The sequence below is a fragment of the Chiloscyllium plagiosum genome, unplaced genomic scaffold (assembly GCF_037043375.1).
Source record: "Chiloscyllium plagiosum isolate Xiang-an unplaced genomic scaffold, Cpla_swu_hap1 HiC_scaffold_4, whole genome shotgun sequence".
Classification (NCBI taxonomy): Eukaryota; Metazoa; Chordata; class Chondrichthyes; order Orectolobiformes; family Hemiscylliidae; genus Chiloscyllium; species Chiloscyllium plagiosum.
In genome coordinates, this window is record NW_028270142.1 from 116,555,466 (window position 1) to 116,575,362 (window position 19,897).

General features: G+C 38.6%; 1 long non-coding RNA gene across 1 annotated transcript in view; it reads right to left on the minus strand.

The window, feature by feature from the left end:
* Window positions 1-292: 292 nt before the first annotated feature.
* LOC148150472 (uncharacterized) overlaps window positions 293-19,897 on the minus strand; it is a 112,118-nt gene continuing 92,513 nt past the window's right edge. The window contains exon 3 of the long non-coding RNA XR_015757033.1: window positions 293-499. This is a non-coding gene — a long non-coding RNA (uncharacterized LOC148150472). The remainder of the gene's footprint in view (window positions 500-19,897) is intronic.

Genomic DNA, 19,897 nt, shown 5'->3' on the forward strand with positions numbered 1-19,897 from the left:
ATGCTGGAAAGATATTCCCAGTGACCAGGCAGTCTAACACCGGGTGTCACGATTTGAGGATATGGATTGGGCCATTTAGGGCTGAGATGAAGACAGCTTTCTTCACCCTCAGAGAGTGGTGGCCTATGGAATTTTCCGCCACAGAAAGCAGTTGAGGCCAAAACACTGAATGTTTTCAAGAAAGTTAGATATAGTTCTAAGAGCTAAAGGGATCAAGGACTCTGGAGAGAAAACAGTAATGGGGTACTGAGGTGGATGATCAGCCATAATCATATTGAATGGTTGAGCAGGTTTGAAGGAGCAAATGGCATCATTGTACTGCTATTTTCTCTCTGTTTCATTTGTCCACTCTTCAAGTGCTCAGCAAACAGTAAAACCAAAAGATTTTTTTATTCACTTGTGGGACTGTGTGTGTCACTGGTTGGGCCAGCGTTTATATCCAGTGCCTAGTTGCCCTTGAGAAGGTGGTAGTGAGCTGTCTTCTTGAATCCCAGCAGTCCTGCATAACAATTTATTAAGAGAAGAAAATTACATAAAGAACATTGTTGCAATCCCCTGATTATACTATTGGACAAGTCAGATCCCAGAATGAAATCTGACTTTTCGATTATATGTTTTTTAAAAATCTAATGTGTTGGTCATTCTCTAAAACAGAGGCATACAAGACTGCAAATTTTCTTCAACAATTAAACAGAAGCTTATTACATAAAAAGAAATAAAAGAACATAGTTTGAAAGATCTTTAAACACATATCAAACCAAAGGCTTATCTATTTCTCAACACCATTATTTCACAGCAATTCAAATCCAGAAAAAAAATTTCCTTCCATATCAAATCATTATGTTTAACTTCTCCCCAATTCTGTCCTGTGAACTATGAAGTCTTGTTACATGTATACCCACAAAATTGAAAGCTTAGACTTTCTCAGTCTCTTTTATAATCTGTAGGTTTCTAAACCAAAAATCGTGGTATAGAAGTTTCATAAGCTAAATGTTTGCACAAAGGTAACTGTGCTTTCCCATTATTATACGCCTTTCCAGGATAGAAAATATATTTCTTTCTGACAGCACTCAGGTCTCCTCCAAAACTAGAATATAAGTCAAAAGTTAATGCCTTCAATGTTTTCTCTCATGTCAAAAATCTTACACGATTAACCATCTTCCACTAAAAATCAAGTGTGTTTGCAGTCATCTGCTTCTTTTTAAAACTCTTTAAAAGGAACAAAATGGCACCACTTTGAAATTGACTCCTGTTCTATGTTTAAGTAGGCTTGAGATATATTTTTCTCTTATGTAAAGCAAAGGCAAACTTACACTGAAACTACACATACATTGCCATTTCCTAGAGGAGCAGTCAAAGTGATTCCCAGTATCCTTTGTGAAATTACAAAATGTACAAAGCATAATGAGAATTTCTCTGTCTAAAATATGAGATAAACATGGGTCCTGTAATAAGCACCTACATTTTTGAGACCAGAACAATGTTGAGGTTAATCATGATACATTGTCAGTTGACCTGGATAGCTGTACAAATGAAAAAAATTAATCTTAATATCCCAGGTTTAAGAAGAAGGCAATTGCTTTGAGATCCATCTTCTGCTCAGCTTTCTGAAATTCCTATAAGAAATAGTACATGTCAATATTATGTGTAGGGCCAGTTGTGATATCTTTGTGGTTGTATAACATCATATCATTATCAGGATTTATCAAGTATTATACTTTAACATCCAGAAATAGGGGAAGGGTTTTCTCTGTAGTAAGAAAGCACAGAAAGCAATCAAAACTGGGAGGAAGAAATCTGGCAAAAACAAAAATCAGTTCAAGAGAATACTATTAATTCTCCAAGATTTATGAATACACTTAGTCACAATCAATGGGGAAATCTATATATTTAATCAATATTTAAATCCATAATCAAAACAATTCTTATGTGAAACATTTGCCCTGCGTAGAGCAAGCAGATGTTCTGATAGTAAAATCAAAGCAATGTAAATATTGACTATGTTAGAAAATAGTCTATCATTTCTGGGATACCTCATTTCCTGATCTCCTGCATTCTTATAAGGATTGACCTTTATCTACCAATCATAAGTAATTTGATTGGGCAGCTGTTTCTAGCTGTGAAGTTATGTCAACGAGCTTTTAATGTTGTATTCAATGACCCTATAATTTTGGGCGTCAATTCCAGACAACTAGTGCTGTCTGTTTTCAGTTGTTTTCTGTCCTTCTGTCTTTTGGGTCAGACTGTCACCATTTTTGGCTAGAAGACCAGCTGACTCTGGGACATTCTGATCTAGCTACTGGAGATACGCAAAGAGTGATCTTACCTCATGCAATGTACTGTACTCCCCTAATCATATCCAAAGTAGAATTAGCATTGAATTTCATGGAGACAAAGCCATACTTTACATTTTATATCAGGAGAGTAGTGAAATGAAATGTAATAATGAAAGTGTAGTGACAAGAATAAATATTGCTCTCTGGCATCTAAAACTAGGGCTCTTGAATGTTGTGTCTCCTGCCTAGTGCCAGTGTTAAAAGCAGCTCCTCATGCTTGTAATGAGCTGTGTGGAAGGGAAAGGATGACATTGCCGTAGTTCTTGTAGAAACTAACTGTATTGATAGAGCCATGAATGATGTTCTGCTGAGACAGTTTGAGAATTGATGATCCAAATTAGTACACACAGATCAAAGATTCTCTGGCTTGTTACCTGAGCCTGGCAAATACTTGGCAAAGGACCAAGCAGATTAGTGAAATAAACATGTGGTTTAAAGATTGGTGTAGAAAGAAGGGCTTTCAACTCATAGGGCACTGACAGTAATACTGAGGGAAGAGGAACTATTCTGTTGGATAGGCTTCACTTAAACCAGTTCAGTGTCCTACCAAATCATATAACTCGGGCTGTAAGCAAAGCTTTAAACTCTGGGCTGTAAGTGAGATAAAGGGAAATTATAAAATCTAAAAAGAAATGTTGAGGGAATAGTGATTTGGATAAAGACAGAATGGGATAAGAAATAAGTGATTTTAACAGTAATAGTTCATCAGCAAATAAGGTTTATTAAAACAACAGTGAATTCACAAAACAGTCATAAGAAGACAAAAGTAAATGAGTTTGATATATTTAGAACTGTCATCACAGAATCCAAAGTGACCAAGGTTATGAAATAAATATTTCAAGGCACTTAATAGTTCAAAAAGACATGGAAAATGATAGTACAATTGGACATAAGACCATTAGTAAAAATACTCCTTGACTCTGAGTGAGTGTAGATTTGGAATAACAAGTATCAGAAAGCATTGTCAAGCGCAATTTATAGATACCCTCAGAATTGTTATATTGTCAAACAGAGTATTAAGTAAGACAGGCAGTGTAGTAACAGTAATGTCAACAGTAATAGTAGACTCATAATCCAGAACCCCAGGCAATGTTCTGGGAGGCACAGATCCTTCCAAGACAGATGGCGGTTTTTGAATTTAATAAAATCTGGAATGAAGAGCTGGTAAAAAGCATAAACAATATTTTTAGATGTAATTGGATCTAGAAACAAAGACAACGTGATAACCAAACAGACTTTAATCTTCATATAGAATGAGAAAGATCAACTTGGCAAATGTAGTCTAGATGATATTCTTATCGAATGATTTCACGAAGGTTTCTTAGAAAAATAAGTTATGTACAAATTACTTTTAAAGGTATTTTAAATGCAGCATTGATTTATTATGGCTTGGTTAATTAGTAATTTCATAATAAAACATTTTCTGGAAAAATGATAAAAGTATGTACGAGCTGTCTGTGCAATGAACAGACAGCATGTTCATTCAACCAAATAATCATGTCAGACACTTGTAGGGGCTAGTCCTCAGTCAAGAGGAGCTACTGCTAGTCAAAGGTTTCCAGTAATGTCAGTTCTGGGCACAGTCCACACACAGTTCAGGCACTTGGCTATGGTTAGTTGTCCATTTGGGATTCTCATGGTTATGGGATCTGTCCCAGTCCAGTTTGGATGGTATTCAGTGGTCAGTCTTGTACGATTAGCTAAAGAAGTCAGGGAATCACATATCCTCAGTCTAGAAGGTCCAAACTCAGCAATCAAAGGTCAGGACAGTCACTTGTAGGGCCTGCTCATTCAGTTTGATTGGAGGACAAGTATGAACACAGCCTGGGCATTCAAATGTTAATCTACCAGGATATTTTGGGATGGGGGATAGATAGTTTGCTAAGGCTGCAGCAGGTGAATCACTGTCAGGAGGAATAGGCAGTCAAGAGAGGGTAAACAGTGGCATTTACAGAGATGGGGACAAGGTGGAAACTCAAAGTGTAAGGGGATATATGGAACAACACAGGCTATGGGAACAGGGTTTATTGGTAGTGACCATCACCGTGCCTTACACGGGAGTGTAGATGAGCAAGGTGGTCATCATTAAAGTGTAATGCTGAGTTTCAGTGAGCTGGGAGACAGTGGAGGCAAAGTACAATGAGATGGGACTCCAAATGGGGAACGTGTGGAAATGGGCCATAGAGGTAGTGCAAGGTAAAAGCAGACATGGGAATGCAGAGGAAGTGGTGTGGGTGGATTGCAGAGAAGTACCTGCCAACCAAATGGGCTCTGGTATTAATGTTGTCCACAAAAGTAGGATTCCATGAGATCGCTACATATTAAGTGCTGCTCGAAAATGACTGGGCAAACTCCACTCAAAGTGAGTGGAGTAAGTGTCAATTCAATGCTGAAAATGTGGGATCCATGTTTGCTGGACACGAGGACATGGTAGCAATAAATACATGAAGCAGTCATATGCAGTGCAATTTACTTTAATTTAATTTGCAATTACTTCATCACCCACTTGCTGTACATGCAGAATGAAGGTGCTTCAGGATCAGATGTTGGTCAAAGACAGTTTACGATCTACCTTTGGTACTTGTAAATTGAATTGGGAATCTTAATAATGCTAAGGTAAGAAGCAATAAAAGCCAATTCTGGTTGAAGGGGAACCATTATTTGTATAACTTCCAAAGGTTGTGTGTGAGCCACACAATGATTCATCATCTATCTTGTAAATATGACATTGGCCTGTACTGAATGCAGTGTGAAGTTAAGGATTTGATGTGAATCTGCGACAAGAACGGTGTCAGAATGCTGCAGGTACTCTCATCTCGATGACACATTGGGTGGTCACTCAGTTAGCGTGGCACCTTCACCAATTTGTTGCACACACTGAGTCTCAGTCTGGATGAATGATGGAAACATGCCCTTTAGTAATCAGGGTTCAGCATGCCTTAACTCTGTGGTGAAATGTGCTCAGCCTTTCTCTGCAAGGTGGCCACTCTAAGATCTAAGAAATTTTTTTGATCCTTTTGTTACCATTTTAGGTTATTTCCACTGAGAGTCCTGGGCCCTTCTGCTGGCTGTGTCTGCCTTCCTAAGAAGGCAAAGTAAGATAGAGAAGGACCAGAAGGTGGCAAGCCCAGAAGCAGCAGCTGGCCTGTGAGATGAACAAAGAACACAGTTTAGGGAGAGGTCACTGCCACGAGGACCTGGGTTTTCTTGTCTTGACTCCAGTTCTAGTCTACCTTTGCTCCCACGTCTTACATTTTTACTTCCCTTTTGGGGCATTAGTGGAGTCTTCCGTTATTCTTTGTTTGCTTTGTTTAACAAAACATTGAAATCACATTTTACATACGAGTTATAAATAAAAGTTAGAGATTACATTAACAGAGTGCACCTAGAACTCAGAACATGCTGTAGAAATGTATACCTGATCTTGAAGAAGAGAACAGGGAAACAGAAAGAAAAAAATGACAGACAGATAAACAGTAACAGTAACTAGAGTGCATCAAAAACTAATCAGATATTTGTCTCATCGTGGCTTCTGAGACAAAATTACAAATCAGGACATATATTTGAATTGCCTTTTTTACTTATAAGTTGCTTCCTTTATTGCCTTATGATTAAGCAAAGCTCAAATTGAAATAAATCAATTCACATTATTGAAATTACTCAGAAAACAATTGCCAGAATTATGTAAATAAACATCCTTTAATTCATTTTATTTTTATCATAGATATTCCACTCATCTACATCAAATCTTCTTGATCCAAAGACATCGGATCTATCTGTGATACACATTTTTCTAAGATTATTTTCTTTACTTAGTTATCTGGCAAAAATATCAAGTATTAATGATCAAAATATTTGTTGTGTAGAACTGGAAGGTAGGTAAAAAGATACATTTGAAATCAACAGAGAAAAAGACAATGAGAAAAATATTGAGATAACAATGGAGTGGATGAGTTGGAGGGATGGGAAATAGATCAAGATATGAATAGATGACTATCTCAATAGATGATAGATGGACAAATGGGAAGATAGTTGAGATATTAGACAGGAAGGAAAACGTAGCTAGAGATATAATAGATAAATGTATATATAATATATGCATGTAGTACAGTTTAAGATACCTACCGGAATGGATCAAAACGTACATATCATACATTTAAATGTCAAAGTGCTCATTAATATGAGTAATAAGCAGATGTTGCCTTTTTAAATAATGCACGCTCCTGTCATGGACTGTCAAACAACAGTATATTGATGTTGAAGATGGACTGCGAGTGAATACATTAACCAAGTAGTACGGTTCCTGATTTCATTGCTCTCTAACAATGTTGTACACTTGATTAATGTTCTTGCTGTTGAGCACTTACGATATTTCTATCAAAAAGCTTTTTCATTTGAATTTTCATGAATTTAACAATAATATTTCTATTTTTCTTTTGCTATCAGACAATTCTCATAATTTCCTTTCAGTTTTATATTCCTACTGTTTTTCCAAGTGGGCATCTCAGTTTCATATGTTTCCCCTGAACCAAACATTCCATCTGTAAAAGGTGGCATTCTTATATGAAGCAGTTTTCTCTCTCACTTTAATCTCATATGACACACAGCACCTGTTTTGTACTATTCATTGACCCCAGACACTTGGTGAGCATCCAGTGTTTTCACCTTCAGATCCTATGACCAACTATTTGAAGTTGTCACATGCATACTTGCAGATATTTGGACATCATACACTTATTGGAGGTGCACCAATTCCAGACAAATGTACATAAATATAATTTATGTTAAACCATAGTAAGTATGAACAGGAAGAGGTCACTTAGCTCCTCAAGCTTTCCAAGCCATTAACCAAGAGGATGTTTGGCCTGACTGTTGTCTTAAATCTACTTTCTTGTTTGATGGTCAATCCTCTGCCAATCAAAGATCTAACCTAGCCTTGAGTATGTTCACCAAAACAGCCTCCACTGCTCTCCAAGATAGAGAATTCCAAAAATTAAAGATTGTCTGAAGAATTAAATACTTCCTCACCTTCATCTTAAATGGGAGACTATGCCCATTAGTTCTATATTCCTCATGACATTTTCTTAGCAACTACTCTGTCAAAGCTTCTGCTGAACTGTATCTGCTTCAATAAGGTAACCTCCCATTCTTCTAAGTGCAAATAAGTACAGGTCAAACCCAATCAACTTTCCTCATATGACAATCCTGTCATCTCAGAATTAGAATTACACAATGGATTTTGTGGTATTTGTTTTCTTCCACTGAATACTTGTACTCTACTGGAAAAACTAGTAGGTGACTCACAACATTCCATCTCAAGTGCTTTGAAAATGCCTACGCTAATCTGGTTTTATTAAAATTATCATGCTAAATGTTAATAAATATTAAACAATATTAATAAATATTAATAAATGATAACTATTACATTTATATGGTGGGAAGATTTTGTGTTAAGATTTGTTAATGTTGCTAACATACATCAAGAATAAAATGGCAGTGGATGTTTGTTCATAAAGGAATACACCGTGCCAAATCATTTGTTTAAACATTTTGGACTTTTTCAAACTTAGAATATTTTCACTGTTTGAAAAATGGAAAAATAATGTTTGAAATAAATTTGGATCTATTAAGCATAGCAAAATGGGAGCCTGCAAACTTTTAACATATCAGAACTTGGATATTGCTGAAAAATAAATTAACCACTGGTCAATGTGTATATTCTATACTCTATAAGGTTGGCTTTAAAAACATCCTCAAACACGAACCAAGCCACTTGTTTACCATACAAACTTGATGTGAAAATAGGAGACATCAAAGCTATCTAATAATATCAAGGTTACCCTGATAAAATTAATTCTTTTTGTGCAAAAACATGAATAAGCCAGTGGTTGTCATTCTTGTTCTGAAAATTGCCCAACTATCGCAAATTATCACGGACATGTAAGGTTTGAGCAACAGGTGAAGCTGGTTGTTTCATGTTGCTGCTATGCAGCAGTAATGAATGGTATATACCAGTAATAGGATAGTACCATCAAGCCGTAATGAATTCTGCTTAATATACAAATGAGTAATGTGGTATGTAAATTTCAATATTAGGTATGTGGGCCATCTTTCCAAAAAGCTGATGGTTTGTATTAAATAACGTATCCCTTTGGCTGTTCCCAAATGCCCAGGCTTGCAAAACATACAACAGGGACTAAAATGTGATTTTATTCTGCAATTGGACTGGATTTGCTATATAAAAAGAAAATCAAAATGGTTGCTTCTGATCTTTTCTTCTGTCATAGGAGCATTGCAAACAAGGCAAACAATTGTTGGCCATTGCTAATTACCCTTGGATGGTGGTAAACAACTTTCTTGAAATGCTGCAATCTGTCTGGTTTAGGCTATCTGGATTTAACCCAGAAATAATGAAGGAATGGATATATAGGGTAGTGTGAAGGTGAGAGAGTATTGTCATTCCTATGCTTCTACTGCCTCTGTCCCCCTAGGTGATAAAAGTTTTGAAAATATTTGTATAGTTGATCTACTTACATTTCTGATCCATGGTAACCATAAAGCTTTAGATGCTGAGTGATTCTGTTAAAGTAATGTTGTCATTACCAAAAGGAAATGATTAGATTCTTGCTTTTTGGAGGTGCTCATTGACAAGCACTTGTGCATAAATGTTACATGTTGTCTACCAGCCTAAGCTTGAATGCTGTCTAGGTCTTGCTGCATATAGGAGTAATGAGTAATACTGAATATTGCTGGATTATACAGGTAGACAGATTAAGAGCAGAAGTAGGTCTTCAGCCACTTGAACCCTCTCTTCTATTTAATAGGATCATCGTTTATCGGTTTGTATTTTGAATTCCATGTTCTCATCTACCTTCTCTAATGAGAATCTATTTACCTTCACCTTAAAGATATTCAATGAGCCTGCCTCCACTGCCTTTTGAGACAGAGTTCCAAAATTGCACAACCCTCAGGGAAACAAAAAATTCGCTTCCCATATTTTTTTCTTAAAAAGTGCCACCTAGTTCTGGGCTTATACACAAGAAAGCATCCCTTTATGTCTACCTTGTAGAGAATATTCAAGTTCTTGTACACTTGAGACAAGTCATCCCTCATTCTTCTTTACTTCATTGGAAATCATCCCAGCCTGTCAAGTCTCTCCTTCAGACAACCTACTCACCAAGAATCAAATTTATTGACCTTCTGTAAACCATCACCAACTTATTTTCATCCTTAAATAAAAATACCACAACTGCATACCACATTTGAGATATAGTCGCAGCAATGTCCTTATGATTTAAGTGTAACATCCTCATTTTTATATTGTAATGAAGGATAGTCTGCCATTGCCCATCAAAATATCTTCCTGTATCTATATATTAACTTAAAGTGACTCATGCACTAGAATGCATAGATTGATCTGGGAATTCTGTAGATGTTCACTGTTTAAGTAATACCTCATTGTTTTTCATTCTGTCTGCCAAAATGAACAACTTCACACTTTCCACATTAGACTCCAACTGTCAGGCTTTGGCCCACTCATTCAACCTATTGATATCGATCTGTACCCTCGTTATATCCTCTTCACAACATATTCTTCTATTTCTTTGCACCACATCCAAATTTAGTCACTAATGTAAATTGTAAAAAGTGGATGCTGCAGCACAGACCTCCAAGTGATTCCATTCTACATGTTCTTGGACATAGTGAGGACTGCAGATGCTGGAGAGTCAGGGCCAATAAAATATGGAGCTGGGAAAAGCACAGCAGGTCAAGCAGCATCAGAAGAACAGGAAAGTTGATGCTTTTGGCATGACCCTTCATGTTCTACCAATCAGAGAAAGACCTGTTTCTTGCAGCTAGCCAATCTTCTATTCATAGTCAATATGTCCCTCTGCACTATGAGCTGTTATTTCCCTCGAATCCTCTCGATTTTGCACATCATCAAATGCCGTGTAGAAATGCAATGTAATGTGCCTATCCCCTTATCCACAGAATGAGTTACTCCTTCAAGGTACTCCAATAAATCAGTTAAAGATGATTTCTCTTTAACAAAATCATGCTGACTCTTCCTGAAATCTTTGGGTTTTCTAAGTACATAGTTATTATCTCTTCAATCATTGATTCTAACCCTATCCCCACACTAGATGTCAAGCTAACTGGCCTATAGTTTCCTGCTTTTTTCCTCCATTAATTCTTTGATAGAGAAGTTATATTCACTATTTTCATACTGATGGAATCTTTCTAGAATCAAACAGATTTTGGAAAATTAACATGAAAGCATCATTAGCTACCTCCATTAAAACCCTAAGAAGAAATCTATCAGGACCTGGAGATTTCTCAGCCCACAACTCCATCAGTTTGTATAGTACTACTTCTGTAGCGATTGTAATTTCACCAAATTCCTCTTTTCCTTCCACCTCCTGATTAACAACTATTACAGGCATATTTTTGAATATTCTACAGTGAAAACAGATGAAAATATTTATTCATTTCATCTGTTACTTCTTTGTTATCTACTATTACTTCTCTATTCTTGCTCTCTAGACAATAAGACCAAAAGAAATTTGGATTCCCGAGCCTGCTTCAATATTCAGTAGGATCATAGCTGATTGATATTCCTCATGTCCGCTTTTCTCGTAACCCCTGATTCCCCTACTGATTAAGAGTCTATCTATTTCAGCCTCCAATATACACAAGGATTCTACCCACACAACTCTCTGTAATAAGGAGTTCCAAAGATATACCTCTGAGAGAAGAAATTCCTCCTCATTTCAGTCTTCAATAAGTGTACATTTATTCTGTGACTAAGGCCTCTAGACAATAAACACTGCTTTTTATTCCATTTTAAATACCTGTGGAATATCTTGCTATGTGTTTTTATTGTCCTCTCAAACTCTAATTCATTCCTCATGATTAATCTTTTAGTCAATTGCCATTCTTTACATTTTATGCAAGCAACTAACCTGCCATTCATTTGTGCACACTTATATGCCTTTTCCTTAAGTTTGATGTTTTCTTTAACTTCTTTGGTTGACCTCAAATGGTGGGACGTCCCCTTAGAATTTTTCTTCATAGTAAAAATATACTTATGGGTATTCTGGAATACTGTCTTAATTGTTTGCGACTTCCTCCTTATTGATTTATCCACTAGCATTGTATCCAATCTCACTTCAGCTACCTCACCTTTAATAGCCAAATAGTTGTCCTTACTTAAGTTTAAAATACTAGTCTTGGACCCACTCTTTCCAAACTGTATGCAAAATTTCACTTGTTCTGTGGTCATTGCTAAGATTAGAGAGTTGCTGGTAAAGCACAGCAGGTCAGGCAGTATCCAAGGAGCAGGAAAATCGATGTTTCGAGCAAAACCCTTCATAAGAAACCATCAGCATTCCTGATGAAGGGCTTTTGCCGAAACCATTGATTTTCCTGTTCCTCAGATGCTGCCTGACCTGCTATGCTTTTCCAGCACCACTCTAATCTTAAAAATCACGCAACACCAGGTTATAGTCCAACAAGTTTAATTGGAAGCACTAGCTTTTGGAGCACTGCTCCTTATCAGGTGGTTGTGGAGTACACAAATGTAAGACACAGAATTTATAGCAAAAGTTTACAGTGTGATATAACTGAAATTATACATCGAAAAATACCTGGATTGTTTGTTATAGTCCTGTTGGACTATAACCTGGTGTTGTGTGATTTTTAACTATGTACACCCCAGCCCAACAATCATCACTCTAATCTTGACTCTGATCTCCAGCATCTACAGTCTTTACTTTTGCCCTATGGTCATTGCAACCTAGTGAAGTCTTTACTTGGATTAATAATTAATCCTGTCACATTACACAATGCCAAGGTGTGTGTAACCTAATTCTAGTTGTTTCCAAAATGTTTTTGAAGAATGCTTTCAAGATACTTTCTATGAATTCCTCATCCAGGCCTCCACTGTCAATCTGATTTTTCCAGGCTATTTTTGGATTGAAATCACCCATGATTATTTTATGGTTTAATACAAGCTTTCAGATACACAGCCTTTAGTTTTATCCTTTTATTATCTTTGTAACATCTAATCTTGATTACTGGTGCATTATTATTGTCTTTTTCTGCCATATATGAACTTCAGATCTCACATTATTGCATTTGCTCTCCTGCCTTAAATCAATCCTTGATTTGCTATATATGCCCAAATTTTGATCCTAACCCCATTGTTAATTTTAAAGTTCTCTGACTTCCCTAGTTATACCACTTGCTGGAACCATGGACCCAGCATGATTTAGATGCAGACCATCCGACACATCTACCAGTAATGATACCAGTGCCCCACACAAAAGAATCTACTTCTGCCACACCAGTCTTTGAATCATGTATTCAGTTCAATAATCAGGTATTGCATTATTATCAGAGAATCACAGAATCCCTGCAGTGAAGAAGCAGGCCATTTGACCCATTGAATCCACACTGTCCCTCCAAAGAACATTCCGCCTACTCAGACCTACTGCCCTACCTTATAACCCTGCATCTCCATGGCAAATCCAAATAGCCTAAACATCCCTGGGCAGTGCATGCAACTTAGCATGGCCAATTCACTTAAACTGCAAAACTTTGGACTGTGGGAGCAAACCGATGCACGCAGAGGACACCCATGCAAACACAACGAGAATGTGCAAATTCCACACAAACAGCTGCCCAAGGGTGGAATCGAACCTGGGTCCCTGATGCTGTGAGGCAGCAGTGTTAACTACTGAGTCACGGTGGCTGCCTCTAAAAACGAATGTTTTTAGTATGGAAACAGGCCATTTGGCGCATCAAGTCAGCATTGATCTTCCAAAGAGCATCCCAACCAATGCCATCCAGCTATTCTATGCCTGTAACCCTGCTTCTCCCATGGCTAATCCAGCTGGCCTTCACATCCCTGGGCACTATGAGCTATATAGAATGGCCAATCCACGTAACCTGCATATCATTGGACTGTGGGAGGAAACCAGAGCATCAAGAGGAAACCTACAGGGAGAATGTGCAAACTCCACACAGACAGTCATGGAATCAAACCCAGGGCCCTAGCACTGTCAGGCAATTGTGCTAACCACTGAGCCACCATGCCACTCCTATTATATGAGACACGTACCAATAATTATTATCCTTGAGATTCTGATCTTCCATTCAATGTCTAGCTCGACATACTATCAAAGTAGAATCCATTTCCTTATCCTACCTCTGTCTCTGATATCTATTTGGACCATAAAAACTGGCTTTTTCCCTTTCTAGTTCAAGTTCCTGTCCAGCCTTAAGCATGTATCCTGAACCCTGGCATTGGGTAGGCAACTTAGCCTTTGGGACTCATACTCCTGACTTCACAAATCTAAAGCTACCCCCCTCAAAATATTATCCCTTATTATGACTACATTTCTATTTGTTCTGCATTTAAATGGCTTCCTGTACAATGTGTCATGGTCAGTTAGCTCATCCATCTTACAGTCCTCACTCTCAAATAAAGAAGCAGAAAATATCTCAAATTAGTTGGTGAATTACAAAAGGAGAAGCTGCGACATTATGCCAATGTTATTGTACTAGAGATCCAAAACTCCAAGCTGATGTTAGATAGTGACCTTTTTCCATTGTGGGTATGTGGTGGCTTCTCCAAATGTTTGTGCATTTCTCAGCATGTAGTCCTGCACTTTGGAATGAACTGCTCTGCAATACTTGGTCAAGGACAACTCCTAACTCCAAGACCAGCAAGTTTTTGCACAGATACAAGAGTGTTCTTCTCTGAATTGATGGTCCTCCAGGCAACTTGATGTTTGCCTTGTCGTGCATGCCTGAGAAAACCTGTTTGGGATGAACCTCAACCTCTGGGATTCAGCTCTTTTATCCATGTTTGAACTATAGTGAGGTCTATAATCAGGTCAGGAGCTGAGTAGCCCAGTCGGACTCAAGCTGGGTGTCAGTGAGTAATTTATTGTAGAGTAGGCGCTACTTGATAGCACTATTGATGACAGCATCCATCACTACACTGGTGATCAAAAATAGAGGGTTGAGGCGGTAAGTGGTTGGGTTTGATTTGTTCTGCTTTTTGTGTACAGCATATACCTGGGTAATTTTCCATATTAGCAGGCAGATTACCTGGTAGTGTTGCAACTGTACTGTACTGGATCGGTTAGGACTATATTTGCTCAAGTTTAATAGAATAAGGGGTGAAACCAATACAATTCTAATGGGACTAGACAAGGTAAATGCAGAAAGTATATTCCCAATGACCAGAGGGATCTGAAACCAGTGGTTACACTCTGAGCACACAGGGTAGGTAATTTAGGGTTTAGAGTGCCAGAGTGGTGAGCATTTGGAACTTTCTGCCACAATATTTTCAAAGTTCTGGCCCAAGTGTTGGAAAATGGGACTAGTATAAACTTAAAGAGTAGTTTTCTGTCAGTGCAGACTCAATGGCTAAGTGGTTTCTTCTGTACTACATGATCCTATGAAGGAGTTAAATATAGTTTATAGGGCTAAAGGAATTAAAGGGTATGAGGAGAAAGCAGGAATAGGGTACTGAGTTGGATGATCAGTCTTTAACAGCCAAATGGCCTACTTCAACTCCTGTTTTCTATGTTTTTATGATTGGCATCTGTAATGCTCAGGGCCTCTGGAGGAAGCTATGATGGAACACTAGCTCAGCAATTCTGGCTAAAGATTGTTACAAATGTTTCAGATTTATCTTTTGCACTGAGGTACTGGGCGCCCCCATCATTGACGCTAGGGATATTTGTGGAGTTTCCTCCCCCAGTGAGTCCCTTAATTATTCACCCATGACTAGTGTTATGGACCAGGCCAGACCCCCTCAAAATATTTCAAGTAGCCCAGACCCTAGCTTTGCTAGTTGTTTTAAGCAGGCGTACAATGGATAGTCCAAGAGAGATGCAGCTGTCAAACTACTTAATTTTAAACAAAACAGAAGTTATTTACAAGATTACCAAATGAAACACAAACAAAAGAGACCAAAATACTGAAAACACAAACTATCTGAAAACTCAACAGATCATCCCAACTTAATGATGCTTTTCCAAATACTTGTAACATCCCCCATAAACATCACTTGGCACAAGAGATAAAATCAAACAAAGGGTCTTACAGGAGAGATGTCAGAGAGAGAGAGAGCAGGATCAGCATGGACCTGCTTTTTAAACTGCCTGATTGCTTTCAGTGAATAGCCAAGCCACCAAAAACCATATCAAACCAGAGAGAAGCAGAGCTGGGAGAACTGGCCACTCCCCTTTTATTGAATAAGTATTTTTTTTAAAAAACTTGAACGCCTTTCCCCTGAGGCAATATCTGTTAGCTATAACCAAATTGGCCCTAAAACTTAGACTTTCCAGAACCTGTGTTTTTATGACCTCCTGAAAAAAAAGGACAACATAACCCTTTGGCAGGACTGTGGAGTTTAGATCTGATCCGTTGGTTGTGGAGAATTGGAAGATTATGACCTGGTCCTCTCCAATTTCTATCCTTACTTCCCTCAGTACTTCCCTCACTTCAGACATGTAGATAGATTGGAGAAGTAAGGACTGTTTTCCCTGCTGAAGAGGAGATTTGAGAGAAATGTTCAAAATTATATGAGAGGTCTGGACAGTGTAGATAAGGAAAATTCAGGGCACAAGTTTAAGGTAATTGGCAAAAGTACCAATAGAAGAGTTTGTGGTTAGGATCTGGAATGTATTGCTTTGCAACGTGGTGACGGCAGGTTCCACTGAAGTGTTCAGGAGGGAATTGTGTATGGAAAGGAAAATACATAGAACCAGTCAGTGTGTCTCTGCTACACTTCACACAAATGAAAAGACAAAAAGACGCCAGAGCTCATTAAGAGGAGGACATAATATCTTAGAGGAGAAAGTGAGGTCTGCAGATGCTGGAGATCAGAGCTGAAAATGTGTTGCTGGAAAAGCGCAGCAGGTCAGACAGCATCCAGGGAACAGGAGAATCGACGTTTCAGGCATAAGCCCTTCTTCAGGAAACTGAAGAAGGGCTTATGCCCGAAATGTCGATTCTCCTGTTCCCTGGATGCTGCCTGACCTGCTGCGCTTTTCCAGCAACACATTTTCAGACATAATACCTTACTCATCTCAAGGACGACATTGAGGAATTGAAAAAGATCGAGGAAGAGGAGAACAAACATGATGCTTAATGGGAATCCAGTGCCAAGAGAAGTCTGCCGAGGTGATCCCAAGGCAGACGGGTTTGACGGTGGAGAATAAACCAGAATCTGATCATTCTTGTACTCAGTGAATGGTGGAGTGGGCTCAAATACCGAATGGTCTATTCCTTGTCCTCCATCCTTTTCTCCAATGTTCCTTGGCAACAAGGGCTATGCTGATTCAACAACACTTCACTTTAGTGTGTCTCAGGTCAATGACACTTTACATAAGTGTCTCTCAGGTCAAGACTGATAATTCTGCATTCAATCTTCCAGAGATAAAACTTCATAAGCATATACACATCTGAAAAATTCTATTAGCCCAAAAAAGATTTTGAAATTGGGTACTCCAGAGCTACCATTGCTCAACATCACAGCCATGCAACTGCTACAAGCTTAGCCCAGCTGACATAACCTTCATTTCACCTCTCTTCACGAGAGCATTAAAATACACAAATCTGATTGATTTAACTTGTGATAATGATTTTTTTTATCTCAATGATAAAGCAAAGAGACAACCACACATCAGTAACCCATCAAGTGCAAAAATCAACATTGTTCACCCCTGTGACTGAGTAGAGGTGGAGACAGCCAACTCTATTGTACCTGCATGTGGCTGAAAAGCCCATGGCTTCTGTTCTTGATGTGGAAATGTCCAGCAAGCTGCTTACATCATTACAAGGGCAGCCGCTGTCACAGAGCCTAGCATCATAGATGGTCCCTGAATCAGAGGGTCTGAAAGATATCCTCTCATTAGCTCCCTTTGATAGTCACAGGCATTCATAGCACTCTTGCATATTGGACAAAGCCACTGACTGGGACAAAGTTGGCATCCACTTCAAAATCAATGCATTATTAACAACACTGAGCAATCCAAAGAGTCTCATTTTTTCTGTGCAAGTTTGCATGGTTTCTGCACCCATCCAAACTGCTGCTGCAGATGGTCCTTGTCAAGAATTTTCACAATAGAGGAGTTCAATCACCAAAAATGAGCCATGATCAAAGACACCTGATATATTGACCCCTCCATTGCCTTTCCACAGCTCTGTAATACCTCACAGACTTCTAACATTTAAGAATCCAACTGCCTCTGCTGCTCCAGAGAGACACTTAGCATTTATGACACTTGCGGTCCATTTCCATTCAGCATAGCGTGGCTGTATTCAGGCTCCCAATGGCTCTGCCCACAGCTGACTCTACTTCACTCTCCTCTTGCTGCTGCTCACTTGCAAGGCAATCTCTCCCAGCTAGTGTTCTCCTTCTATTGTTGATTCAGGCACTAGCTGAGGTGAAGACATCTACACTGGTGAATGCTGCAGAAATATGACAGCTCAGGCAGTCCCGAATCATCCCTTGTCGAGGAGACCTGCAATGATTTTGCTTTACCATAACTACTCGTGATATGGAAGAGATCAAAAGCTGGTGATAAAACTGGAGCAACTTAGTAGGTGCACCAGCACAACCAACCCATAGATGATAGCACTTGAAGACCTCTAACAGACATTGAACGGGTGTTTCCTCCAAGCCTTTGACATGAAGCGTCTCTGTTTTACTGCCTTGCACGTCATTGCTGAAGGCTTCTCCTCACCTAGTGAATGACTCATTTTATTTCAGACGACTATTCATTTTTGAATTTAGAGTCAGATGGAGCAGGGAAAGCAGATTTCCTCTGACATTAGCAGACACTTATTTTAAAAAGAAAGACTTTGTTTTCATGGCCACATTGATATTTGTTTTGGATTCCACAGTTATAAACTGAATTTTAAAATGTCCCAGTTTTCATGTGGGAGATTTGAATGCAGAGTTGCTTGAGTCTAGTTTGGTGGACATTGTTGTGGATACATAAGGCCAGGGAAATTGCAGCTGACCTTTCCTCCATGTTTTTGCTAGAAGCAAGAGCATACTAGTGACTGCGACAGGCAATAATGATGATTCATGCAGCAGAAGAACAAGTTTGCTGGCATCCCACTGTATTTAGACCCCAGTAAGTGAAAGGTAGTGGCTATAGCATGCTGTAAGCGTATTAATGTTAATGAAGACTGAAGTATTTCAAGGAATAAAACGTCAAGGCTTTACATATCATAGTCTTACCATTTAGTGTGAAATGCCTGGAAACCGATGTCTCCAATTGTCAAGAGCCTAATAATGTCTCAGCTGCTCTCCTGATACTGGATCCTGCTTCTTGGGTTTCACAGGGTTACCCACTGATCATGCAGCGAGAGCTGTTGGCCTTCCTTGCAATAGGTCACATTGTTTAACTATTTTTAATCAACATGTTCAGACATGTTATGACACAGCTTCAGAGTAGGTGGGATGTGAACATGGACCTGCTGGTCTAGAGACCACAATGTCTACCTGCATCCAAAACCTGCTCCATCCTTAATTGGATGACGTACAGACCTATGACTTTGTCTGCCTGTATCCCATAAAATCCAGCCAGCAGGTGGACTCCCGATTTGAGCTGATGTTCTTGGAAAGATTTAGTCCCAAGTGTCTAGATCATTAGCTGAGACTTCTGGATTACTTGTCTCACAAAATAAGCACTATGTTTTATACCATTCCCATGACTTTTCATATCAGGCATATCTGCAGCTTCAGCCACCGTGCTGAAACTATATGTTTTAAAATGCATTTAATGAGCTGAGAAACGCAGTTGTTTTGTCTTTGTTTGTTTGCTTATGGGAACTGCATGTGCAAACTGGCAGCCCTGTGATTTACGCAGGACTCTATCAGCACAACCCAGTCGGCATCCGGATATTTTTAATTAATGCAAATCCAGAGTGCACCAAGCAAGAGGGCAAATTATTCCGCTGAGGTGCATGCCTTGTCATCGCCAATTATCTGGTAATTACCTCACAGACTAACGTTTTTATTAATCAGCTTAATAAAAAGCTCATGGAAAAACATGCTGACGAGAGTCAAATTTGAAAGCAGGCAGTAAAACAGGATTTGTTTGCAGCAAGAAATGAAAGTGGCTATTGATAAAAATTAATTAACTTATAATGAAAATATGCATGTGTACTTCTCTGCATTGAAGGGTCAGGCACAGAGTGAGGAGTTATGCCCTATTTACATCCTCAAGTCATTTTCTATTGAAACAGACGAGTACTATATTGCAATCAGCAGTATTTATGTTCCCAGGTTGATTGCACAGATTGCAACAATACAATAGAACAACAACACATGAAATGGGCAATTGGAGGTTGCAATTTCAGTAAAACTGAATCAAATAAGTTCACTGTTGAACTGGAAGAGGATTTGTAGAGAATCCATGTTCTTGGGATAAGGGAGATGCAAACTTTTCAGGGGTCTGATACCCAGTTGCTAGTCATTAATCTGTTACTATAGTCTCTTGTATTGTAGTTTCAGTGAAGACTGTGGT